At 39.5% G+C, this 27464-nt stretch overlaps 1 protein-coding gene across 50 annotated transcripts in view; it reads left to right on the forward strand.

The window, feature by feature from the left end:
* The window catches only part of LOC307184329 (teneurin-2-like), a 2867364-nt gene that overhangs the window by 2462221 nt on the left and 377679 nt on the right, over positions 1–27464 (forward strand). For 46 of the 50 annotated variants that reach the window (XM_079917763.1, XM_079917760.1, XM_079917746.1 and 43 more), the window contains one exon: positions 11505–11552. The exons of the other annotated variants lie outside the window; for them this stretch is intronic. The gene's annotated coding sequence lies outside the window, so the exon portion shown is untranslated. The remainder of the gene's footprint in view (positions 1–11504; positions 11553–27464) is intronic. 50 annotated transcript variants of the gene reach the window in all.

The following is a 27464-nucleotide window of genomic DNA, read 5'->3' on the forward strand; positions in this document are numbered from 1 at the left end:
TGTGAAAACCAAAACTGTCTCCAGGCATCGACAAATGTTCCCTGAGGCTCAAAACTGTCCCCAGTTCAGAACCATTGCTCTGTGCTTTGCTGGTGGCCAGCATCCTTATTTTGCATCTCAGCACTACATATTTGTCTCCAGCAACACCTCCTTTGGCAGGGAGCTTTGGGTACATTATTCCAGTCTGAATCTCACTAACCAGGAAACTCCAGTGTGTTCGTTTCGGAAACCTTCATTTCAGGTCAGTTTGGATGACATGCGGCCTTCCTACCTCCCCCAGTCAGCCCAGAGTCAGGAATCCTCCCACACTGAGTACAGAACAGCGGTGTAAACATACCCTGAAAATCAGTTTAGCATTACAGGTTATGAAAAACTTACTTCACAGGGTTCTGCGATAAGTTGACAGAGGCTAGTTTGAAAGCTCAGCCTTACACATTTTGCTTCTTAGCTGGGCTTCGAAAATTGTGACGACTGTAGTTGTAAGGAAGATACTACCTCAAGGCCTCATCATAACAGCTTCTATCTGCCAGATGTCTGCAGTTATTTTTGATTCTGTATTCAGTAAGTTTTATATGGATCTAATTCCCAGAAAAACTCTCCAGTCTGTTTACATGGACAGGATAAACTGGCTGTGTTTTCTTTGTATTCCTAGTGTGAGCTGGTAATTATCCATCTACTGCTGGGATATTTCATGTAACTGGTGGACATTTTAGACACCATGTGCATCCTTAATCTCCCTAGGATTCTCTAGCAACAAAATTATTTGATATGAAAACCTTTGATATTACAAGTTGTGTTTAACATTTCAAGCCGCATTTACATCAGTTCAGTTCAGTGAGCTGCTACGCACACAAAACGATGTATCATGGAGAGAAGGAAACCTATAGATGCACTCAGTAGCCTGAAGGTATATTACGCCACATAAGAAGAGTGAACTGCTGAAGGAGTATCTAAAAATTTATTAGCACAGAGTACATTAGTGAGGCAGTTGAGCACCATCCCAGGATATTTTTCCAAATAAATAAATAAATGAGAAGATGGGTAGCCAGTAAAAATGATGATGAAGTTCTTGATGTATAGATTACATATACTACGACTGTGGCCTAATCTGTTGTGAACTAATTCTCCAAGCGTCAATGTACCAAATCCTCTATCTATTTAAATACTACAGTTTAAAATCTCAGTCTTTTTTATTTTCTGCAAATCACTAAAGGCTTTGACAATTTCCATGCGGGCTAGAACTAGGCAAGCCCTCAAACAGTTACTGTAGATCAAGGAGGTACTAATGGCTGTAGCTGAAACACCTGCTAACCTGCTATTGTAAGCATTTATCCACTATTTGCCTGCGGCAGAAATAAATGAATAAATAAACTTTTGCTAGTCATATTACATGAGTTAATGCATTATAGCATTATGTAAAGCAGCAAAGCACATTCTTCTGGGGCTTTTTAAAAATCATTATTTGTGGCAGGTTAGAACATATCTGCTGGCTTCTCTGCTCCATTTTCCTCACTCAGGTTTCTGTCAGAGCCCTCGCAACTACAGGGCTGGTTAGCCTTTGCTCTCTGAAGAGCACCATTGAGACAAACAGACTGCTGAATCCTCAGAGTTTGAAAATGGCATTGCAAACATGATGAATGTATTAAACACCTCAGCTGTCGATGAGCAGAATCAATAACAGTGGGTACCGAGCTTACGTTATATCTACTTACACAAGGTTTGCACATATTTGAAAAGGAGATCTTTTGACAAGTTGGCACCAGCTGTTTCGAGAAATAACCCAGCTGTATATCCCCAACACACCTGGCTCTCCTTTTATAATTTAAGGAGAAAGGATATAAAGCAGTGACCAGAAAGGGCAGACCACTGCTAGAAGCCTTATTAGCAGGTATATTTTCATTCGTATGTTTAAAAAGGCTAAATTATCAATTAAAAATAAAAACGTAGAGTTGGTTGCTCTGATCCTTTAAAGCTATAAGGATAAAATACTTTAGTCAGTAAAATATATAAAATACATCTCTGCAAGACAGTATCATGAAACACAATGATTATAATGAATAGCATCACTGAACATAGTATGAATAAGAATGTGTTGTGCTTCAAAATACACTGTCCTTGATCTAAACTTCCAAGGTTAAATTTATGTTTGCATTTTCTATAGGATTTGCTCTAATTTTTAAAGATCTCTTTGCTTTTCTAATTCGGAAATCTTATACTGAAAATTGTGCATATTAGGACCTAATATGAGAGTATGCTTCCAGAGAGAGATGTCACCTAAAACAAAGGGAGAAGAGAGTTTAACCCTCATCATTTTTAGCATCCTCTTTAAACATTTTGGTATTTTACTGCCTGTGGAAGAAGTGTTCCTAATTTAACTTCTTCAGTTGTTGTTGCTTAATTTTCTTATACTGCAACAGGAATACTATGGTAGAAATTAAAAATGGAAAACATCCTTGGCATTATACAACTTTGCATAAAATTAGCAATGTGCCATATTTCCTTGCAAGACAATTGCCTAAATCATTTACATTTAATGCATTAAATTTTGGAATATATCTATGGAAATGATATTAAGAAAACAATAGCATTAAGAAGAATAAAATAATTATTATGGAGTGTAAGACATGTACACTGAAAACTACAAAAGTTTTGGAAGAAATTAAAGAAGATCTAAATAAATGGAAAGACATCCAATGACCAATGAATCAGAAGATTTAATATTGTTAAGATGGCAGTATTCCTCAAATTGATCTACAGATTCAACACAATCCCTATCAAAATCCCAGTGAGCTTTTTTGCAAAAATTGACAAACTAATCCAAAAATTCATGTAGAAATGCAAGGGACAATGTCCAAAACAATTTTATAAAAGAAGAATAAAGTTGGAAAACTCACACTTCCTGATTTCAAAACTTACTAGAAAGCTGTAATACTCAAAATAGTGTAGTTCTGGCATGAGGATAGACATAGAAGAGAATGGAATGGAAGAGAATTGAGATTACAAAAATAAAACCTTACATTTATGGCCAATTAATTTTCTACAAAGGTGGCAAATCAATTTTATGGGGAAAGTTGGTCTTTTTAACAGATGGTGTTGGACAACTGGATAGCCACATACAAAAGATTGAATTTGGACCCCTACCTCACACCATACACAAAAAGTTAACTCAAAATTAATTATAGGCCTAAATGTAAGAGCTAAAACTTATAAAATCCTGGAAGAACACATTGGAGCAAATCTTTGTGAACTTGGGCTAGGCATTTTTTCATTTTTTTAGATTTGACAAGCAGCAAATAGATAAAGTAGACATCATTAAAGTGAAATACTTTTATGCTTCAGAATACACAGTAGAGAGAGTGAAAAAGCAACCCACAGAATGAGAGAAATATTTGCAAATCATATGTCTAGTGACTTGTATCTTAGATATATAAAGAACTTTAAAAATTCAATAAAAAGAAAAATAATCCCATTAAAGAATGAGCAGAGGTTCAGAATAGGTATTTCTTCAGAGACTATGTACAGATGATGAATAAGCACATTAAAAGATACTCAACATCAATAGTCACTAGGGAAATGCAAATCAAAAACATAATGAGATATACCACTCTACATCCTCTAGGACTGATACATTAAAAAAGACAGACAATAATAAATGTTGAGGATGTAGAGAAATTGGAAGTCTTGTACATTGCTGGCGGGAATCTAAATTGGTGCAATGACCTTAGAAAACAGTTCCTCAAAAAGCTAAGCATAGAGTTATCATATGTCCCAAGTTATCATATACCCAGGATAAATGAAAACACACATCTACCCAAAACTTTTACATAAATGTACAAAACTTGTGCATGCGTATTCACAGCAACATTATTCATAGTAGCCAAAAAGTGTAAACAATCCAGATGTCTATCAACTGATGGATGGATAAATGTGGTATATCCATTCAATGAAATATTATTCAACAGTAAAAATAAATGAAATACTGATACATGTTATAACACAGATGACCTTGAAAATATTATGGTAATGAAAACACTAATCATAAAAGACTATGTTTCATATAATTCCATGTAGATATAATGTGTAATAATGAAGGATAACTAGACATAAAGCCTCTGTGTTTTCTTCAGCTTTTTTGTCAGTAACAAGTCTTAGTGTTTTTCAGTATCCAGAAGATAATATGCATGATATCTAATAGTGTTACCAAAGGAAAGAGTCATTACCATTTGGGAAATTTCTCTGAATTTTTTATTTTTATTGAAGGGGAGAGGTCTATGATTTGTGGCAAAACACTAAGATTACTGGATGTTATGTGTAAAAATAACTTCTATGAAGTAAAAAGTTGCTAAGTTCAGTCACTGATTTCAGCACAACTATGTAATGAACCCCTGCAATGTATCTAGTGCTATTTTAGGCCAAGGGTCTTTAATGGTGAACAAGCTTCTATGAAAACAGACACTAAACAAGTAAACAAATTAATAAATTTAGCTTGCAGATGGTAATAACTGTTATGAAGAAAACAAAAGAGGGTAATGAGATAGAGTATCTGGGGGAGGACTAAATGAGGGAAAAGATCTGCAGAATCCAAGGAAATAGAGCTCCAGGCAAGTGCAAAAGGCAAAGATCGGTAAAGAGGAGTGAGTTTGATGTCACCAGGAGCAGCAGGAAGCCTGTGTCTGTGGTGATTCACACGGAATGGGAGAAGGTCAGATGAATAGGCAAGACCAAACCATCTGAGGTCTGGTAAGACCACACGGGAGTCTGGAATTTATTCAGAGTACAATAGCATGTTGTTGGGGGAGGGGGGTTTAAGGCGGGGAAGTGCCAGGATCAGATAGGATTTTTAAAATTATATTGACTGTGTAGAAGAGTGTAGAGGCAGGGGCCTGTGTATCTTCTCTTCAAGCCAAGGTCAGTGGTGCCGTGGACGTGGACGGCAGCCGCGGAGATAGTGAAAAGAGCTCAGATCCCAGTTACTTAAGACATTTCTTTTTCTGTTTGATTTTATTTTGTGGGTTGTAAGAATATCGAACATTTTGTTTAGAGTTTAAAAGTGAATTCTGACTGATTATCTGGTCTTGCCAAAATGAAAGGCACACAAAGGCATCTGTTTCTGGGCAGCTCTAGCCACCTCTACTTCAATTCTTAGGGTGTAATCAATAAATATAACAGAGGCTATTCATTCCACCAGGATGGATTCCAACAAAAGGGCTCTATTCACACTGGTAACAGGCGGACTTCACCCATTCCATCACAGTATATATTATGACTAGCATCTTCAGTCACCTACCTGCTTTACTGCTTAGTGGTGATGAAATGCTCTGTTGGCATAAGAATGACTGTCAGCCGGGCTGTTTACACTTGTGGTGGCCAAGACGATGTCCTTCCAGTAGAGGGTGAGTCCCTGTGTATGATGACAGATCATTCACACGTTTGAAAGATTATGAAATTTGGTGTCTGCTAAAGGTTTGGATTGGGTTTTAAAGGTGTTCTCCCAAAAAGATAGTATTTTCAGTGCAACCTTTTAAATTGGTGTTAATAGGTTTGGGTGAATTTTAGTGGACGCGTGGTACTGGTGACATTTAAACACAGTGGGGGTTTTTTTGAGGCATGGTCATTATCTTTTGCCCAATCTCTTCCATGGTGAGGACCCAGCTACCTTTTCTTGGATTTGAATTTACCAGGCCAATGGCAGTATGGATACCTACAAGCCCTTATAAATAGTGAACATTCATTCACTTGAGCTTTTTCAGTAGAAGGCTGGTGTTCTGGGTTTATTTTAGAGCAATTAAATATGATTTATTTTCCATCATTTATTGACTTACTCATCCAGCAAATGATTATTGACTGCTTACTGCTATGTTATACAATGTGAGGCAGACAAAGCAGGCTAATTAATAATAATAATGGCTAGCATTTGTCAAATAGATACTAAGATCCAGCACTCAGTGCTTCACATGTTTATTTCACTTATTAAAAAGACCTGACGATGCAGCTGCTATTGTTATTTACAATTTATGGAGAAGAAAACTGAGGCATAAAGAGTTTTTAAAATAAGCCCACGCTAGTACATGATAGATCTGGGAAGTGAATTCAGGAACTGTGCCTCAACAGCCCTTGCTTCAGTGCTAACATATTCAAACTGCCCAGAGATGGCTAACATGCTGTCCTCAAGAAGTTTGTATGCTGATAGGGGAGAGGCCACTTAAACAGACAAGGATAGTTCATAGTTAATTCATATATAAAAGCAGTTAAAAACAAAAAGCTATAGGTATTGAAAGAAAAAAGTCATTCCTCTCCAAAAGCAGTGGTTCTCAACTTTGGCGGAAGGTTGTAATCACCTGAGGAGTTTAAAAAATATATATTGATGCCTTGGTCCCAGCCCCAGAGATTTTGACTTAATCGACCTGGCATGCCCTTAGGCAGCTGGAGTTTTGAAAGTTCCCGAGGTGATTCTCATGTACAGCCAAGTTGAAAACCCTGGGCTAGAGGGACTAGGGAAGAAGTGAGGAAGGGGAGAGGGTCAGAGTTGATTTGTCAAGAAGAAGTAACTATTTTAAAGTCAAGAATGTCACGGGTGCAGATGGGAGTGGAAGGTCATGCTGTGATATGGAAGAGATCCTCACTACTCAAATTGTGGTCCTGGTACCAACAGCACTGGCATCACCGTGGTGTTGGTTAGCAAATGTGGGATCCCAGGCTGTCCCAGACCCCATGAATCAGAATCTGCATCCCCAGGTGATTTGTGTGTACATTATAGTTTGAGAAGTGCCAGCACAGAACAAAAAAATCAAGATGGGAAACTACAGAGCATATTTGGTGGTTGGCAAATGGTACCAAGGGCCAGTAGGTGGTGTAGAGAGTGGAGCACATGCATTGGCCTGCTTTGATTGATAAAATAAGCAATTAAAATTTTACTCTCTATGGTTGGAAGTTGAAAAACTTCCAAGCAAAAGTGATGGGTACAGGGACGGTTTAGGATAATCACCTGGTGATAAATTGCAGAACAGATAGGAGAAGGGAAGAGCCACAGGTGTAGAGGTGCTTAGAGAGGCCTCTGTGTGAATTCTCTATTCACAAACACCCAAAGAGTGAAACTCAGACCAGGGTGCAATTCAGTAGGCAAGTTCTGATCTTCAAAACACGTTGTTTTACTTTCAGGAATTCTTCTTTTCCAGCAGTCTGACTTCAGAGCTACATTATGTATCTGAATAGAGATAGAGACTGCATGGCAGCCAGTGTGTATAGAACAGCTTTGCCATTTCATCCATAATACACTTTCCCCCCCAATAGTAGAAGACTAAATAGAGGAACAAGAACAGAATTCTAATGGTATAAGAAAAACATTTGTTTTTTCCAGTTAGCAATATGATAACTACTATAAATTTTGTATGTCATCATGGAACAGGATATTGATAAACTGTTCTGTCTGTGAGAGGGGTTACTATGAATTCTTGGGAAATGATATCTTCAGATATTACACCAGCTGAAAATACTTAATCCTGAACCCATATTGTATGTAATTTTTTTAATTTGATAGTTATGGCATTCTCTAAGATCAATAGCAATTACAGTGCCTAAGGATCATCATTAAAAGGGCAGCAATCATTTGATGCATGAAAATGAGCTTATTTATAGAATTTTTGGTTGGCCAGGTGCTGGGCACATGCACTGACATTATATTCTTTTAATCTAAGAGAAAACTTTTTATGATACAATGTCTAATACATTGTTTTGCACATAATAGTTCATTTGTTAAAGTAAGAAATGCAAAGGTTTGATATGAAAGGATATTGTATAATGAATAGACTTTAGAAATCAACTTTATAAGGATAAAATTTATGTAAAATAAACTGCAGTTGTTTAAAGTGTATAGACTTTAAAATTGAAAATAACTGGATACTGAATAATCAAATGCATTACAAGTATCTTTGAATTTATCTGTTAATCAATATAATACATTACCACAATGATCACAAGGTAATAACTCTTAGTGTGGTTCATATTTTTAAATTTAAACTTGCAGGTAGAAATTTCCAAAGTTTACCCATGTCTTAAAACTTGATATTGCAATTTGTCTGTGTTGCCACCAGATGATGGTGTTTTCTTTATTTGTGATCACTTGATCTCAGCCACTGTTACCCTTGTAAAACAGGTGAGGTGAACTGATACCCAAATCTTTTTTCATTTGTCCAAAACAAAACAAAGAAAAACACTAACAAATTGCTTTTTTGTTGGTAGGCATTCACAATATAAATAAGAATATGACATGGACTCAAGCCCTCAAATTATTCAATATCCTAGTAAGGTATTATAGAATACAATTACTATGATAGAGGAAATTATACAGTAAAAGAATTGTTAAATGTAATATAAGAGGTAATAAAGTAGCATAGAGGGGAGAATGCTGAATTCTTCCTAGTGAAATCTGGGAATATTTCAGAATAATATTTTTCTATTAATCAAAGCTTTGAGGGATGAATAGTTCACCACATGTGGAGAAGAAAAGGAGAATATGTATAGGGTAGGAAGCAAGACATGCCATGGCACAGAGCGTAATTATTTGTAAAAAGACAGTGAGTCTGTGATCAAAATATGGGGTCCATGGCTGAAGTGGGGAAAGACAGTACCTGATAGTAGGTTTAAAATAGATGGTCAAGGGCAAGGCATACCCTACTGTTGGGTTTAAGTCTCATTTTTTAGGCAGTAGGGAACAATTGAAGATGTTTAAGAAAAAGATGTCATGATAAAATCTAAAAGATAAAGAGATTTTAAGAAATAAATTTATGGATGTAATTTTGTCTTATTAGGAAGAAACACAGCTCGTAAGAAGATTCTTGGTGAGGAAACATTCTCAACAAGAATTTTCCAGTAGTCTCTCATTCCCTCTGCTTTTTCCCCTGCTAGATTATCAAATCAATCTGTGCTACAGTCTCTTACCATTTGCCCTAACATTCAGGGAATGGAGTGACTCGTAGTTCCTTGTTAAAGCCTCTCTCTCATTTCCTCCTCGGGACCTTCTCTCTAGCCGAAATGTGGTTGGGATGTATTTTTGGCCTTCTTTCCCCTCTTCTCTTTTTTCCTTCCAGTGACCATGGCTGTGCCCTGGGCTGTTAGAGCTCTTTATAAAGGTTTGGAACCCATTTGGGATGAGGTTGGGGGTAGGAATGGGATAATTACTTTTCCTAATCTAAATCCTTTAATGGCTGCTTTGTTTATTGCTTGCCTTTACCTTGAGTGTTTAGTCTTTTTCTTAAAATAGAAGTGAGGGCAATGTGCCCTATATCTGTTTTGTTCTAAGAATAGTTGGTTTGCTCATATGGGGTGCTAAATGCTGCCTAAGTCTGGGTACCCTGGAATAAGGGCTACTTCTCTGTTTTCCATAGAAATTGCTTTTTGGAGCTGGCTTTTCTCTCCACTAGGCTTGCCAAAAGACCAAAGGCTCACAGTTTGGTCACTGATAATACTAATGCTCTCCAACAATTAGTTGGCAACCTTTCCTAATAGAATATCTTTGAAGTGTTTCAGGTTGGGGCTGGAGGCTAGAATTGGGGCTGGCAGGAAAGGATGCAGGCTTTTTCATCTGAGAACCAAAAATACCCTCCCGACTCCTTATTTCCCAAACTTCATTGCACTGTGGAAGGCGTTCTGCCCCTCAGTCACCTTGCCATCATTACAGGGCACTTCCAAGTGCGTTTGGAAGCCTGGCAGTGAATGTTGTCTCCTTACCAGAGAAATAAGGTTGCGAAGATGCAACGAGCACAGCATTCTTATTATAACTCACCTTCTCACTGGCTTCTGGGCAGAGCGCTCACCTGCCCTTAATCTGTTACTTCTCTGAGCGTGTTTGTTGACGGCTGGGAACTGTTCAGAGGCTTTAGGGAAGAAAAGAGAAAGAAAAATAGAAAGTTGAATTCCCAACCATTCAATACCCCCTCCTTGAGCTAGTGCACTGTATACTGTGCCTCTTAGGGTGTGAAGCATGTGAGGGGACCACAGCAGCAAAGGTTCCTGAAGCCTCTTGAAAGCACGTATAAGTGAAAGCAGCTTCTGAACTGTTTTTTGCTGCCCCTTAAGAGAATTGTACGCTGTAAGAAAGATCTTTCTTGATGTTGCCGCCATCCCTCTGTTCCTTCTTGCCCCCTTCCCGGGCCCACCTTGAACAGCTTATTTTAAGCACCATCTTTTCTCCTGGAGGGAGCATACACCACCTCCAATACCACTGCTAACACTTAGGTAGTGTTCCATGCCCTTTCCATAGAATAACTCATTTTCTACTCACAACAACCCTAATGAAGTGTTAGTCGCCATTTCTTTGATGGAAAAACTGAGGCTTAACGAGTTACACCCGTTACATCCATCTAACTTGCCTGAGATGACTGAGCTGGTGGAAAAAGAGGGTCAGACGTGCTCTGATGCATTACTCAATCATCTTTCTGTCTTTAGCATCTTTATATCTCACATCTGAAAGGAGCCTTATTAATGACACAACCATTCATGAGAACTCTGCTGCCAGTAAGCCCAGTGAATTGTGCACATCTGTCTTACTGGATTCTAGTCCCTGTGCTGGATACCTGTTCTCGGAATAAACGTGTCCATTTCAGAGACTATACATCTTCTTCATCTCATCAACCTTTTCATTACGGGGGGACACAGCTGAACCAACGGTTTCAGTGACATTACTCTGCTCTACTCACCATTTTTGGTACCTGGAAGCCGTTGCAAATCATAGCATCTATTAATCTTTCAAAAGATGTTCACAGATATTGGAAACAAATGTGGAGAACTGTTGTGCTGCCTGGGAATTTGTTGATATGTCTTTCAACAGGTCAGGCCACATAAGTTTGAGGGGGAGGAAGAAGATGAGATGGGGGGAGAGAGAATGTTAGAATTACTCTTTTTTGTGCAGCACCTACTACAATCTGGCATTGCTAGGTGCTTTCCCCATATGTCACAGATAATGCTCCCAGCAAATCTAGGTGAGAAGTGTTTGTGTTTGACTCCATTTTATCAATATGATGATTGAGGTTCAGAGATGTCAAGTAATAAGGACCAGGGTGACACAGCTCGTAAGGGGCTGAGATCATGTGAAACTATCGTCTGAAGCCCTTGCTCTTTCACTCTATTAAGATGCTTTTAAAGAAAGCCTATGACAGTTGCTTTTAGCCAAAGGGAAATTGGAGGTTCATGACCCAGGACTTCATTCTCACCGTGGTGCCATGTCATTTGATGGTAATGAGGATTTTAGGGGCCTCGTCTGTGGGCAGAATGTCAGGTGATCCTTGGAGTATTTAAATATAGATCTTCACTTTGGAAATGAAGCTAAATCACCTTTGCCATGTGAATTAGTTTCACCAATAGGACATGTTGGCCTCATTTACTTTCTATGTGTTAATTTATTAGTGGGTCATCAGATATTGTAAGGGTAGGATTTTGTTAGAATTTCTGTCTTTTACTGCCTCTCATTTTTTCTCTTCTTGCCCTCTCCCCTCTGTCCTTCCTTCTAGCATCATGGACAAGAGCTGAGGTGTGTCACAAGCTGTTCATGGCCTTGGGTGAGCCACTTGACCTTTCTAATCCTCAGTTTCTCTGTCTATAAAATGTGTATAACAATAGTACCTCAAACAGTTGTTTTGAGGAGAATATTAATTAACATGTTTATGCAAGGTACTTGAACAATACCTAGAATACAGTAAGCTTAAATTCGTCATTGTTACTCCTTAAATAAATAGGTATTAATCCAGACATGGTGCAAGGCAACTGGGACTCTTTGCTGGGGCGCAAATGGAATTTCCCTGGTAGAGGATATCACTAGTTTTCATCGTGATGTTCCTTTCCATTCTCTTGTATGATAATATTTCAAATATAGTTTAAAAAATGGATTTTCAGAGTCTTTTTGTTTCTTATTCCCTGCTCCCTGGCATCCCATCTCTTTGTCTCTTTTCTCTCAGAGTACTTGGCACCGTGCCTCTGTGAGGGTACATGGGCTCAGGGAGTGATCTGGGAGAAAAACAAACCTAGTAATGTGGAAAACCAAGGTACATAGGAAAAATAACAATTATGTAGCCCTCACCAAATGTTTTTCATCTTGAAAGTGCTTTGAAAACATTAACTAATTAATTAATCAAAGAGAATTTCTACCAATCAGTGAAAATGCTCTTTACAATGTATTAAGCCTCTTGAAAGGTATGATTTATTCAGCGATGTTTCTATTTAGTCTTCAGGGAATCATCGGTTTCCTTTTTTGGACACATTTCAGGAGATTTGAGGAAATCTCTGCACACCCCTCTGATTCTGTGCATCCCAGCCAGCATGAGCAAGTAAACACACACCCACACTCACCCCCATACACACAAACACAAAATATTCCTTTATCATGATGCCCCTTGCCATTAAATATGGTAAAATATTACATAAGATTCTCTAATCTACTCTGCTTATCCACTTTTTATTGACCTGCCAGCAAAGTCAAGAGAAAAAACTCCTGTTGAGTGTCGAGTATCAAGGTCACCTGTTACATCCATCTACTTTCCTGTCTCCTCTACTGGCCTGGGAGCCTCTCAAGAGCTGGGACTTTATTGCCATATCCTTAGAGCCTAGCTACTCAAAGAAACTCCCCAACATTAGCCCTATTCTCTAGCCTACAAAATGCCACTTCATCTCTTTGTGACATAGCAGGAGATTAGTAATAATAATCTTATGTTCATTCATTCAACAAATATTGAGCATCCGCCATTCATTTATTTATATATTCCTATAGCATACACTTTATTCAGTGCAAGTCTTTGTGTGACTCATGGTGATGGATTCAAAAATGATCCAGACAGCATTACTGCATTCAAGAAATTTGTTGTCCAGGAGGAAAGAGAAGGCAAGAACGTGAATAACTTTAATGTAAGGGGAAAATGGTATTCACCTACATTGAGTTACCTTCAGAAAAAGGAGAGAGGATTTCTGGCTGGGGCAATCAGGGAAGACTTTTGGAAATAGTTGATGACACCTGAGTGGGATATTTGAAGAGGAACTGGCTTGTGGAAATTGTGAAGGAGGCGATGGTGCGCCAGACAAAGCGTAAGTAAGAGGGGAAATCCACGGACAAAGGAAAGCACAGTTGTATGGGAATCACTGATTTTTGACTAGAGCCTAGGCTGGGAGAGAAGGTTAGGGGACATAATCTAAGAAAGGAGAATTGGTTCTATGTTCAGGAAATGCATGGCATATGCAGGACTATACTGGGTCAGCCCTGGAAACAGCCATCACTAATCTATCTCAGCACTCAGAAAAATGTATTATAGATTACGGGAATGTGGTGTCCAAATCCCTCTTCAGACCTCTCTCCAGGAAGTCACTTTTTTTTTTTTTTTGAGATACAGTTGATTTACAATATTGTGTTAGTTTCAGGTGTACAGCAAAGTGATTTGGTTATACGTATTATATATGTATATATATACTTTTCTATTCTTTTTCATTATAGTTTATTACAAGATAGTGAATATAGTTCTCTGTGCTATACAGTAAATCTCTATTGTTTATCTGTTTTATATATGGTACTGTTCATCTGTTAATCCCATACTCCCAATTTATCCTTCCCCTTTGGTAACCATAAGTTTGTTTTCTATGTCTGTGAGTCTGTTTCTGTTTTGTAAATAAGATCATTTGTACTACTTTTTAGATTCCACATACAAGATTCCATTATATGAGATCATATAGTATTTATCTTTCTCTCTCTGACTTACATCACTTAGTATCACATCTAATCAGATGCCTTGAAACACATTTGTTCAGGAGAGGAGAATTGCAAGCCACTCCTGGGCCACACCATGGAGAGCCTTAAGTGATAGGCTGAGGAATCTAGGATTTATTTCTCTGGCTTCAAGTAGTAATCAAGAATGGATTCAGAGTCAACACCATTAATATCATTCACTGGACTATAATAATGTACTCTGAAGATATACAGAATTTCTGTTGAAATGTGGGTGTTTGGAGGCTTACCTGAACATTAAATTAAGCCTTTCAAAGATTTTATGTAAAATTTAAATTTTATCTCCTCCTTTATTCTCTGGTTATCAGTTTCTATTTCTTGTTATTATTAAGTTTCTAAGGAGAGCTGTTTACCTTTTGGTTTCTAATTCCCTACAGGCTTGTAAATTCAGACCTGTTGTAATACTACATAAAATTAAAATATGTAGGTTCTGAGCAGTTGTTTGAGGAGTTTTCAGAATTTAAATTCAGATACTATCACAACTATGCAAGCTACTCAGACATTATTTCTTTTATCTGACTGATTTTTGGAAAGATGAATGATTATTGTACAAGTTACAATCTCTACCATTAAGTTACAGAACCAAGACAGTCATCAGTTATTCTCTTCTATCCAAGGTGTAGCCTATGCAAAAATGCAAATACTGGTACATGGGTGAACTACTTGGCACCAACTTAATCTGGCTGGATAGAATCACATTCTGAGGGTCTTTCCTGACCTTTCTCAAAAGCAAAAATCTACTGAATTTTCAAAAGGATGTTTGCAGACATTGGAAACAAATGTAGAGAAGTGCAGTGATTTTAAAAAGCTCAGGTTGTCTCTGCTTCTAAATTTCCCATTCTTATGAAAGTAAGACTTTTCCAGAATATTCTCTGTAAGGATTCTAGGAAATTAAAGAGAATATCTATTAAGAGTGAATGATCTGGGAAATGGTTGACAACCACATTGCACTGCGGTTTAAAAGGAAAGGGAATAAAGGCTTGTCAAAGGGGACTCAGAATCCTTTGCTCCAATGACACTCATTTTGATTGGGTCCTCCCACCAAGCTTACTCGTGCGCGCGCTGTCTCTCTCTCTCTATGTATGTATATGTATGTGTGTATATATATATATCAGATTTCTAATTTGCCAAATAAACTAAATAATGCTCCTTTCGAGGGGCTATCTAAATTGCATTTAGTTTCCTAGGAGGATAGAGATATTACTATACTTAAATTATTGTGCACGCCAAGGGGAAATCAGGCACTGCCCTCACCACCACCCCTCCCCACATCCAGCTCCATGTGCAAAGGGGTATCAGGAATTCAAGACAGCAGAATGTAGAGCTCACCACACAGGTGATGGCATCAGACGGACCTGGATTTGCATCCCAGGTCACTTACTCACTAGTTGTGTAACTTTGCCCTAAATGGTTTATTCTTTCAGAGCCTCTGTTTCTTAATCTATAAAATGGGGATTATGACTGTACCTGCCTCAGAGAATTACTATGGGGAATAACTCTCCCAATCTCTGTTAAAGTACTCAACAGTAGAATTATTACGAGACTCCTCAAAAAGCTTTAAAGTTCCTTTCTTGGGGACCACCACAGAATCGTCACTAACATTTCAGGTTTCCGACACAGCTTTCCTTGAAGGTTGCCCTTTGTGACTTTCTTAACCGGTTATCTTATCATGAGTTAAGGATTCTGCTGCTCTCATGAGAAAAATCAGCAGCCTAACATATACATAGGAAGGTGTTACTGAGGATCCCAGAGAGCTTTCTGCCATCTGAGACATTCTCCAGGGAATAAATGTATTCTTAGGGGGAAGGAAAGAGGGTTAATATTTAACATTTTCTTAGCAACCCCTCACTCACTTTATTCATAATATTTCAGTATAGGGCAAGCTAATAGCCAGACAATTGCAGGAGACATATCCACAGTCAAGGGCTGGTATGTATTTATAGCTGGAGGTATATGTCTACAGCTGTGAGCTGTGTAAATACATGGACCCAATTTGTGGATGCTTTTTGTGTGCACAGAGAGGACAGAACAGAGAGATGAATGCTAGTTATAGGGTAGAACATGCATGGGATGGAGGTGTTTTTCCGTATCTAAGCATCTCATTCTTATGAATTCTTACAGGCTAGGAATTTGCAAAGAGCTACACACCAATATCCCCTTTAGAGGTAATACTCCAAAATGGAAAGGTGTTTAACAAAAGCTTCCTATTCATAATCAAAGCCTCCCCTTGTCACCGAGCAAGCCCAGCAGTCTGCTAGGAGCAGAACCATACAAAATGCAATTTTTACCTTTCTGTGGTTCGGAGCCACTGCTGGTGCTGAAAATGAGTGGGGAGGCAGTGAGGCATTGAGTTCAAGGTCAGGCCTGAAAAGGCAGAGGAATGAGACCTAAAAAAAGGTGGAACCCAGAGGAGTGGTGACAGGTGGGAAGGGAGGTGCCAAAGGTTTGCTTGCTTCCCTGCAGTTTTTCCTCCGAGGGCTCCCCAGGTCCCCATCCCCTTCCCCAGCCAGGAACCTCTGAAAAACTTGGATACTCTGCCTGCCACTCATGACACTCTGTACCACAAGTCTGTCGTGAAAGAGGCCTGGGTGTAAAACCTGGCTCTGCATGGTGACACTGGCTGTGATCTGGATCAGGTAACTTTCAGTCTCTGAATCTCAGATTCCTTGTAAGATTTAATGGGAAAGACAAGCACCAGCAGTGGCTCTTCCTCTTGGTAGACCCAGATAGATTCTCAGACCCAATAGCCTGGTTAGGCTGCAGACCCCATAGTGACCCCCCAATCTCGACCTCCCCTGAAACTCTCAAGTCAGACCTAGGTTCAAATCCCAGCTCTGTGGCTTACTCGCTCTAAGACCTTGGGCAAGTTGCTTGATATTGTGTGTGTGTGACAGTGAAAGAGAGAGAGAGACAGTGAGTGAGTTTAAAGTTTGCTAGGGTACTGTTGGATAAAATGGAAAATAAAAATAGATATCTCAGTTTTCCCCTGGAGTTTATAGTTTAGCAGATTTCTTTTTGTTGGGGAGCCTCGGTTTCCTCATCTGTAAAATGGGAATAACAGCATTTAGCCAGAAGAATCGTCGTTAAAGTTAAAATAAAAAAAGTTCTGAGCAAGGTGACTATCATGAGGTGGGTGCTCAGTAATGGATTACTGATGTCCTATTGCATGCAGTTTCTACAATATTGAATTATCTCTATATTCCCCCACGATGCCATCCCCAAAAATCTGTCTGCTGTATTTACCATGAGCCACTTTTGCGTAGTCTGATTGGTTACTGGATAACGTGAGCCAGGCAGCAGAGCCTGAGGGCTAGTCATGTGGACTTAAGCACCAGATAAACCTGTTCGAGTCCTTCTTTGCCACTTATCCAAATGTGTGACCTTGGGAAAGCTACTTAACCTCTCTTAGCCTCATGTTACTCATCTTTGAAATGGAGGTAAGAACAGTTCCTACCCTAAGAATCATTACTCCTATGCTAAGAGGTGTGTGTGTGTGTGTGTGTGTGCATGTGTGTGCGCATACCCATAAGAGAGAAAGTTTAACGTGTACCAGGTATTCTGAGATTAATAATATGGTCTAGAGAGTTGTGTGCATTGGGAAGACTATATACTAACTAAATCACAGCACTAATGGAAAATTGGAAATATGGCAACTTTTAAAAAGAAAAGTGAAATGATGCCTTGAAAGCCTATACTAAGGGGGATTTGACTCAGCTAGAGAGATCACAGTTGGCTTCCCTGAAGAAATGACACTGGAGTAGAAAACCAAAGGACAGATAGGAGTTTGCTAGATGAATAGGGAGGGAAGGACATTCATTCCTAGCAAGCTTTCAGCATCTGCATCACAAGCATATGATTGCCATCTTCTCATCAGACTGTAACCACAAAGAGCTCTGGGATGTGCCTTTGTCATCTTCTGTCACCTGTAAGTTCCTTGAAGGAAGTAAATGCTTAGTAAATATTTCTTGAATGAGTGAATGTTAATAGGAAATCAATATGTGTTTGTTGAATGAAATAAAAAATAACTGCTCTGCCCTCATCCCGTGGCTTTATTCAGGATGCACTTAAGGAAGACACATAATTTAGTAAAAAAAAAAACAAAAAAACCCGACATGGACCTTGCAGGCAAACAGACCACGCCCTCTTTATTTTGGCCCTATCACCTTGAGGAAGTCACAGGACATCTCTGTGTCAGTCTCCTCATGTGTAAAATGGGAATAAGGGTAGCTTCTTTACAGGATTATTTTAAAGGTTATGATGGTAAGTCTGCAGCGCCTGATAAAAAGGGTGACTCAGAGTACACAGTCAAGAGATGAGTGTTGTGAATATTATTAGTATTAGAACATTGGCAAATTGCAGGCATGCAGTTTTTCAAAGACTTGCAGATTGCTGAAGACAGGCTAGGTACCGCTTGAAGGCCAGAGGGTGTTATCATCCGGACATTCCGCAGACCTTTACTTTGCTGGAAATGTCTAGAGTTCATCGATGCACTGCAGTCTCTTTCCAGTGCCTGAGTCAAATTGCAGGTTCAGATTCCCAGATGCATTGGTTATCATTGACTAGCAGCAGTTGGTAAAATATCCTGGGGCCTCAGTTTCCTTCTAGGGTTAATCATATAGTGTTTGCACAAGATAAAATGAGTTAATTCATGGGCATCTCATAACACAAAGCCTACACAGGATAAGTAAGCAATACCTGTTAGCTGTTACTATTTCGACGGCCAGGCCCTGCTGGATTTTCTGTCAACTACTCTGTAACTGAATCAGCCTTTCCTGGGCTGGGAATTGCTTCCTTTTGTAATTCCCTTTACAGAAGGAAGAAAAGCAACTCCCCGCTGAGGTCTGGAAGCCTAGCTTCCCGGGCATCGCACCCTCCTGGGCAGGTTCAGGGCCACAGAGGAGTCTAGGTGAGGCAGGTCAGCAGGGGCTAAAGGCTCTGGAAACTCTGCCTTCCCTCTGGAAACCACGGAGCTCGGCCCTACCCCTCTCTACGTTCCTAATCCTGGAAGGCGCGATCTGCCTGGAAGGCAGCCGAACAGTGGGCACGCTCGCAGCCCAAAGCCAGCTCGGGTCATCCGCGGGGCGCTCGGGCTTGCTGTGCTCCCCTGCGTGCAGGGACCCGGCTGCAGCTGCGGTGCCTTGGGTTTCGAAGAGCTGGAACCTCGGTGCGTGCAGCCAGGGAACCGAGCCTCCCCACCCTGCCCCCACCCCCCGCCAACCCCAGAGCAGAACTGAACTCCGCACCACCCGCGGCTCGCGCACTCGGTGTCTGGTCTTGGAAATGCCTGGTTGGGGGAATCTCTCTGGAGACAAAGGGGTGCAGGAGCCCCTAGCGCCCCTCTTTCGCTGCCGTAATCCCCTGCCTGGCCCCGCAGCCACAGCAGCTGCAGCCCCAGCGCCACCACCCAAGCCCCGGCGGCCTCAGCCTGTGCGCGCGCTCGGGGCCGGGGATTGGCTCGCACTCCCCATTCAGGGGCTGCGCAGGCTGGCGGGAGGTGCGCGGCGCTCCGTGTGTCTGTGTGTGTTTGTGTCTGTGTGTGTGTGTGCGCGCGCGTGCGTGTGGGCATGTGTGTGTGCGCGCGTGTGTGTCTGTGCGGCGCGCGGGCGGGCGCGTGTCTGTGCGCGCGGGGGCTCCAGTGCGGGAGCCACTGGGTGTGCGTGCGTGTGTTATGGGTTTGATTCCAGAGCAGGTTGCACACTGGTCCTGGGTGGCTCGCAGGCTCAGGTCGTGCTTGGGCGTCCTCCTCCTAATCGTTTCCGAAGTAGCAGCAGCCGCAGCAGCGGCAGCAGCGGCAGCAGGAGCCGCGGCACATCGGCAGCAGCTCAGCGGCACAGCCGGCAGAACTGTGCAGAAGCGAGCACCGTTTGGGGAGTCCGGGGGGCGGGTAAGAGGGAGGAGGGGGAAAGCCTGTCTTGGTCTTTGGGATTATTTTTCCCTTTCTTTCCTTCTCTCTCTTTCTTGAGGGTGTGTGTTACCCCCTCGAAGTGAAGGAATTTTGCTCCAAAGCGAGCCGGGACCGAAGACTCTAGGCTAAGTTATCTCTATGTAGATGGTGTCAGGGAGCGAAGCTACTGACCGAGCCGCTGGTAAATGCTTTTCACTTCTTACTCTTTAATGCTTAAGGCTTTTTCCCCCCTCTTTTCTTTCTTCCTCATTTCCTTTCTGTTGCTCGTCATTCTGCAATCGCTCCTGAATCAGCCTGCAGTTCCCTTTTCTCTCTCTCCTTGCGTTTGTGCAGTTTGCAACTTGTTTCGTGGTTTTCTATGTATTTTTTTCCTCCTTCATCCTCAGATGAATGCTGGAACATTTAAATTCGGCACTTCGGGAGGTCATCATTAGTTGCATGAGTTTCAAGGGGGAGGGGAAAGACTGGTAGAGCAGACTGTTATTTCCCTGCAGAAGGACTGCCGGTTTCTCTCTAATGTTCATCGCAATTATAGGGATTTTTTTTTTTTTTAGGATGCATTTTAACGTTACATTGATGTTTAAGGTTATCGTTCTTCAGGATTACAATGCATTTTGACTCAGTTTTGACAGCATGACAGAAGCCAGTGATTCCAGAACTACTGTATGGTACATGCTGGCTAAAATATTCAAAATTAGAGGAAGAATCATTTGCATTCCAAAAGAGAATTTCTTAAAAATGCTGTTTTGCCTCACATTGCTGCAGACTTGCAGGAGGTAATAATAGACACCACTACTCATGTTGCTTGCAAAGATAATAAACATATAAGTGGTTTAGTGCATCACATACTGTCCTGTCCTCCAGTGTTTGAGCTTTTGCTTAAATTTACTTAATAATAAATTTAGGGCTATGGAAAAGGAGGGAGATTGCTGGTATTGTTTTATTTAAAATTGCGAGACATGTTCAGCAATTTCTAATCCCCAAACCAGCCCTTTCTTAGATCTTACTTGAAGTGGCATCTGGTCAATTGGGGAGGGGGAGGGCAATTTCTGCCATCCACATGGAACAAAATTATTTTAAATAGCCAGCATAATGCATGCAAATTGAACTCTTAACTCTTTTCTTAAAAATAGAACTGACTCTGTAACTCTTGCTTCCAGGATGTTTTAAATATTATTTAAAAATTAACGTACCACAGTTCTTTCATGTATTCGTATTTAAGTTCTTTGGAGGGTCCTTAGCAGTTAACCATGTTTCGTGCTCTTTTTCCCCCTAACTTTTCAGTTCCAGTTCAGTAGAAACACTGAAGGGTCAGTAAGTAAAGGAAAATCAGCAGTTTAAAAAGAAATCAGTTGATAGTTATGAAAATTTCTGCTAAGCCATGGGAAAATAAGCTAAAATAATGACAGCTTAAATGTAGGAAGGGAAGTCGGGGGCAGGACGGATTGCAATTTCAGTATGTGTGTTACCATCCTGAGGAGCTCTGAACTCTAGATTCAGATGAGGATATCCAGTGCAGGGATACTCTGAGGCACACACATTTTACAGAGGGAAAATATCGTTGTTTAAGGAAGCCTGCTTCTCTGTGGTTGCCAGATCAGAGACCAGCAATTACCTAGGTGCAAAGGGGATGTTTGCAATAATACTGCTCAACTGTGTTTTAATGTAAACTTAGCTGATGTTGGAAGAGCAGCATAAAACAGTTTACGACTTGGAACAAAACAAACTGTAAATTAACTCAAGTCAGACCCTCTTTACTATAGAAGAAAGCCTACTCCAAGACACCATGCAAATTCACCTGTTCTGGGCTGCCTGTGTTGACAAAAGCTTTTCTTGAGATTGTGGACAGGATTCCTAAGATCTAAAGCTTATTTCTTCTTTTGTAGTCTGCTGATGGTAATAAGACGTTTTATTTAGAATGAAAGCTCAGCTTACTCCTGGGTCCCTTGAGATGGCAATATTGCTATTTAAAATATTTTTACGGACCCTTGCCATTTACAATTTTGATCAAGTTGGAGGGAAAAACCCAGCTTCCATTCATTTGGATCACAGTTGTCTTTGAAGCATTTGTTTGCCTGGTTACGAAGGAAAAATGAATTTGTATAGTAAATTATGATCCTAAGAACCCAAGTCTTCTAAAGCATGGTTTTCTCATTCTAAGACCAAAACCAGAAAGCAGTATACTCCATGCTGAGCAGCTGCATTATTTCTCTGGCATATTCCACAAACAGGGGCACAAACAGATAACTGACCAGGCTAAGGACTGATTTCACGTGGCCCATGAAACAAGATTTCTAATTGTTATATAATATATTCAGTGCATGAATTTATTTATGAAACAGCACAATTAGCTTCAGTTTCAGCATCTTCACTAGTTATGAAGACCAAGAGTCCATTGATTTAAAGAACACATTCCTTCCTGCTGTGGTTGTTTTTTACCCACCCACCCCTTTCTACGTCTAGTTTCCTGGCAACTTCGGAAAAGCTCTGAGAGTTTGTGTTAAAATATTAAACATAGCTATGTTTTGCGTGTATTGCCTGGTGTGATTGCTATTCAGTCAGCTGGATTTGTAATTACTCTTATATGGTTCTGTGTGGTATAGTGTTTGTGGCTTGTTGGTTGTTTTCTTATTATTGTTATTGATGTTAAGTTTTCCATTGAATCTTAACTAAGCTCATTTTAACTTTCTGTGCCTGGTGTTGATCTCAGATTAATGTGTCAAAATAATACCATCCTCTTGCTAAGCTTGTTGGTAAATTAGGTACTTTACGTTCAGTTGGTGTTTGTGTTGAATTTCAGCATTTCCAAAGGCATGGCATCTGATATCCTGGGGAGAAGGTAACTTTTTTGGGAGGACAGGCTGTGTAGCAAGAGACTGTTGGTTCATGGAACTTGACAATGACAATACATTTGCCTGTATTGTTAAGTCTCCTATTCTCATTTTGATAAGAGTAGAGTTTTATCTGCATGTGTGAGGTGTTTATTATGCTAGAGTTACTGAATGTTTCTTGAAAGTAATGACTTTTTGTTCATTGTGAATTGAAAGGGACTCTGCACTCCTTGTGTGTTTTTGAGGAAAACCTGTATTGGTGAGCTTTTCCATTGTTTTCTATTCTGTGTAGACTAATTTTGAGAAGTGATTTCTGGTGAAATATGGTCAAGGTCATTGTCAAGGGCCTTTTTATCCCTCTCCACTTAAAAACTCAAACTTAAACTGCAAGTCAGATTTAAAGTGACAAAACTTATATCAGACTACTGTCTCAAATGGGACTATGTGAAAAGCATATGTTTTTGTCTCTCGTTACTTTGTGTGAAGCAACAGTTTTATTCTTTGACTTACTGGTTCCTTGTAACCCTGATATACTCACAGGAAGAAACCTTCCATTCTGTACTCATAGTACATACAACAGATTCTCAGCCTTCAGGGAAGATTGTAAGGACATTTTCGGGGGGCGGTGGGAGGGATGGCTGTCTTTTCATATGTTCTTAATGGAAAGAGGAACGTAACAATATTTTTTTAAATGTGATGTCGATCTAATTAGATAATACCCCATTTAAAATTTTGTGAAACCAACAGTAATTTTATAAGAGTCATGTGCAGTGAGAGCAAATAGTAGCTTTGTCAAAGTATTTCTTTATACTTCTGCTTTCGCTTTTGCTTTGTAAGCAGAATATCCACAATGTTCGGGACTTTGTACTACCAGTAAATTGTGTGCATATATGTGTGTGTGTGTGTGTGTGTGTGTGTGTGTGTGTGTGTGTGTGTATGTATATATATATATATGATTGTTTTCTCTACCTAAGATAAACCATTACTTAACATATTATTTTAGCTCTGCTAAAAGTATCCTGTTCATATTTCTAGAAGATTTTATTAAGTTGAAGAGATATAAAATCTTTTCCCAAAAATTCATGTTACTCACTGCCCCAAGTCTACTTAATATATTGCATTTTCCAATGTGATTTTGAACTTGAAATATTGCAGCCTTTTTGTATGAATTCCTCGTGGCAAAAAATGAAGCACCTTGAGGAATAGTTTGCACATAAAGTTCCCTCATTTTTGCTGAAAGACTTTAATTGGTCTCCCTCCTCTAAGTGTAGCATTACCAACCTTTTAGACAAAAAGAATTATCAGGAAAAAAGTACGGTTATGTGCTTTTCAGCAGTACTGTGGGTAAAAAGAGAGCAGGTGTTTTAACTCTTTGCATGTAAATTTAATGAATAGAAATTGAGATTAAATAATGCAGCTAATACGTTAAAATAAAATCTAGTTTCCCTAGCAAACATTTTTTCCCCTGTACAATATGAATTGATCTTTGACTCTGATGGAATGATTGAGAGCATTCCTCATCTCATCACCAGAATATTGGTGGTGGGTACCAAAGATCCTGCATCCATTTTGGGAAAGTATGCTTGCGTGGTTTGAGAGGAAAGAGATGGTTTCTTTAAAAGTTTAGACTTCTTATGCTTTGACTGCAGTTCTTTCAGAGGAGGCTCTGTTCTCCTTGATACTTGTTTAGATCACCTATGAAGACTCCTCATTATTTCTCCTGTCCCTGATTTGGTTCTTCCACAGGTTATTCTAATATTAATATGATGCCAGATTTCTCAGTTTAGTTGTTCTTATCATTGTGTTAGTTTGTGATTTCTGGAATATGATGCAGATCTATAAAAGTTTAGGACCCGGCCTTATGAAAGATAGTGTATTTAATTGTTCTGGTGACTAAATTATTTAGCTGTATAGGCTTAAGCCTGTTAAAAAATATTAGAAATTTTGTGTGATCCATTTCTATCATTATGGCCTTGGTAAAGTACTTATTTTATAATATATAAAAGGGAGTTATGGATCTTGTAAAATAAAGAATTTATTTATGAATTTGGTTCAAAAGAATAAGTCATTTTTGTTTGTTTGTTTAGTTGTCTCAGTCTTCAGTTTACCTATTAAGAGGCAAAAACTAAAGTTGGAGAATATAATTCACTTGGTGAAGATAAAATTGATACTAACAGTAATGTACTGATTTCACATCTTTAGGGAGGACAATTCTATGGAGGATTCTTTTGGAAAAGGCTGATGTTTAAATGTCATTTTTATTATTGCTTAGGATTTAACTGATACTCAATGTCTTGACATTTCTCCTCCTTTAATTAGAGGAATAAGAGTATATGTGGAAAAAGAAATACATCATTAAATAGAAATGATTAGGTTCTTAGATTATTTCTAAGAATGAAATTGCACTATTAGAGAAGATAGCTATGTCCACGTTTCTGGCTAACTCAAACAGTAAATATCTACATAGCTAAAATTATAGTTATTATTAGGGAACTTACTGCAACAGACTTTGTGATCTTAACTGTGATCATTTTTCTAAACCATTTCAAATATAAGAGTATATGGTTACATACTATACATTTCAGTAGATATTACCTATTACCTAGAAGGAACACAGGCAAATTAAAGCTGCATGAAAGTGTATTTCAGGCTTTTTTTTTTTTTTTTTTTTTTTTTTTTTGCGGTACGCGGGCCTCTCCCGTTGCGGAACACAGGCTCCGGACGCGCAGGCCCAGCGGCCATGGCTCACGGGCCCAGCCGCTCCGCGGCATGTGGGATGTTCCCGGACCGGGGCACGAACCCGTGTCCCCTGCATCTGCAGGCGGACTCTCAACCACTGCGCCACCAGGGAAGCCCTATTTCAGGCTCTTATTTTTTTCTTATTCCTTCAATAAGCACTTTTTAGATTCCCAAGACAGGCCAGGTACTGTGCTCTGCTAAGAGCTAGATCTTATGCTAAGAGTAATTTGATCCCAAAGTGATGTCTAAGAAAGTAAATGAGAATAGAAGTGTTTTGTTTTTTTTTTTTTTTAATACAAGGTAAAGCTTTGCTCTTTGTGTCACTTGAGAGTATATTAGAAAAGTGATTTAATTTAATTTTTTTTTAGGATTTGCTCAGACAATAATTGTATACAAATATCTTCTCATTCTCTGCCTTCTATATGCCCAACTCATGTCTATTCATGTAGTGTGGTGTGATATGACCTCTGGAGTTGGAGACCTCAGTCAAAATGTGGGTCTACCTGCATGGATTTAATGGAGGCATGAGGGCAAGGCAGTGTCAGTTTGTGGGAAGAGGATGCAGACCAGAGGGAAATGTACTCTGTAGTTGGCTACCATTTCCTTATGGTAATAATCATGCCACCAGTTTTATTTTTAGCCTCGCCTAAACTTTTGGAGAAGATGCAAACTGCTTTTCTAACCTTAAGAATAATAATATGATTATTACACAAACATTTCACAGTGGTTAGGGCTCTGCAATTTGTGTGACCTAGCATCTAATTTTTCTCCTCTCTAATTCTGTTTATATGCCCCCGCATATAATCAGACTCAGTCAGATGAAACCAATTACTAAGGGGAAAAAAAATCACATTTATTTATTATATTTATTGGGTGTGTCTGTTGCTTAATTATCCATTGGCACATTTACATGTGGCCATGGAGAGGGCCGTGGATGAGTGTGGAAAAATGATCAATGATCACTTCTCACAGTCCAGAGGAGGCTGCCAAGAAAACAAGAAAAAAATAAAAAACACAAACGGAAAAAACCTACAACCCTACCCTTTCTTGTTGCTATCAACGTGGGAGACCTGAAAACTGAAAAACAAGTATCACCCAGAAATATGCGTTTGACTTGACATAGGAAAATCTGGAAAAGGTTGGGAGTTGTTTTCAGACTTCTTCATAACCACTAGATATAATGTTAGGAAGAAATGTAAGGAGTTCCGTACGCTTTGAAACAAATAATGATTTAGATGTTCCAAGGTGTGTGTTGGAAAATGAACTCAAATTATCCTGTGAAGCAGATGACCAAACCCACCCCTTGGCTGTGAGTTGGACTGTGGAAAGATGTGGGAGGGATGGTGGGGAGGGTGAGGGGATCTACAAGCGGCGTTTGCAAAGTGACTGACTGTTAGGTGTAACTGCAGTGATCTGATGCTAAGACAGCACTGTTAAAGCAGTGAATTAAAATACATTTTGTTTCTGACCTTCGATGGTAAAGACATAACACAGACTTTTGTATCTGGTCTCATGTGTTTTTGTTTTAAAAAATTCCTCCCCTCAAACAAAAATGTTTTCTGTTTCACCTACTCCCCCACCCCAGATTAATGGGATCGATCTTAAGCATGGCTTATTTCTTTTTTTTTTTCCCACTTGCTCTCATCATCCATTTTTGGAAATATATCAGTGTGGAAGTTGTTCTTCAAAATAGATCATAACTGAAATAACCACCGTTTAAAGTAAATGTGGCAAGGCTAAATTGTAACAGAAACATCATCTTACGTATGGAATTCTTCAATTCCGGGGACCACTAAATTATCTGTTCTAGCCACACCGTTAAGGTAGAACGTGCATATGAACTTCAGCGAGAAAAGCAGATCACTTTTGAATTTGAGGCATTTGAAGATTGTCTTCAAGGGAACACTGACTGAAGTATGATTTTAGGAATTGTAGCACACCGTTAATGCATCCTTTAGAGAAGACAATGAGTAAATTATGATTTATTGCTAATTGCCATTTATTTGGAGATGCTGGTGTTGAAGAAACTATTTCAGCATTTAGATTATGCTTCTGTTACATTTGACTGCAGAGAAATTAAAATGGCAACATGAGTCCTGAGAATTGAGAGGGAAAGGTGGCTTTATACCTGTCGACTTAGCAAGAAAATATTAGCGATGAGGTACATTTTGCATTTATTCTAATCTGTATTTTAAAAGTTATTCTGTTAAAAAAAGGTTATTACAGAGCA

Source organism: Stenella coeruleoalba (assembly GCF_951394435.1).
Source record: "Stenella coeruleoalba genome assembly, chromosome: 3".
NCBI classification, from domain to species: Eukaryota; Metazoa; Chordata; class Mammalia; order Artiodactyla; family Delphinidae; genus Stenella; species Stenella coeruleoalba.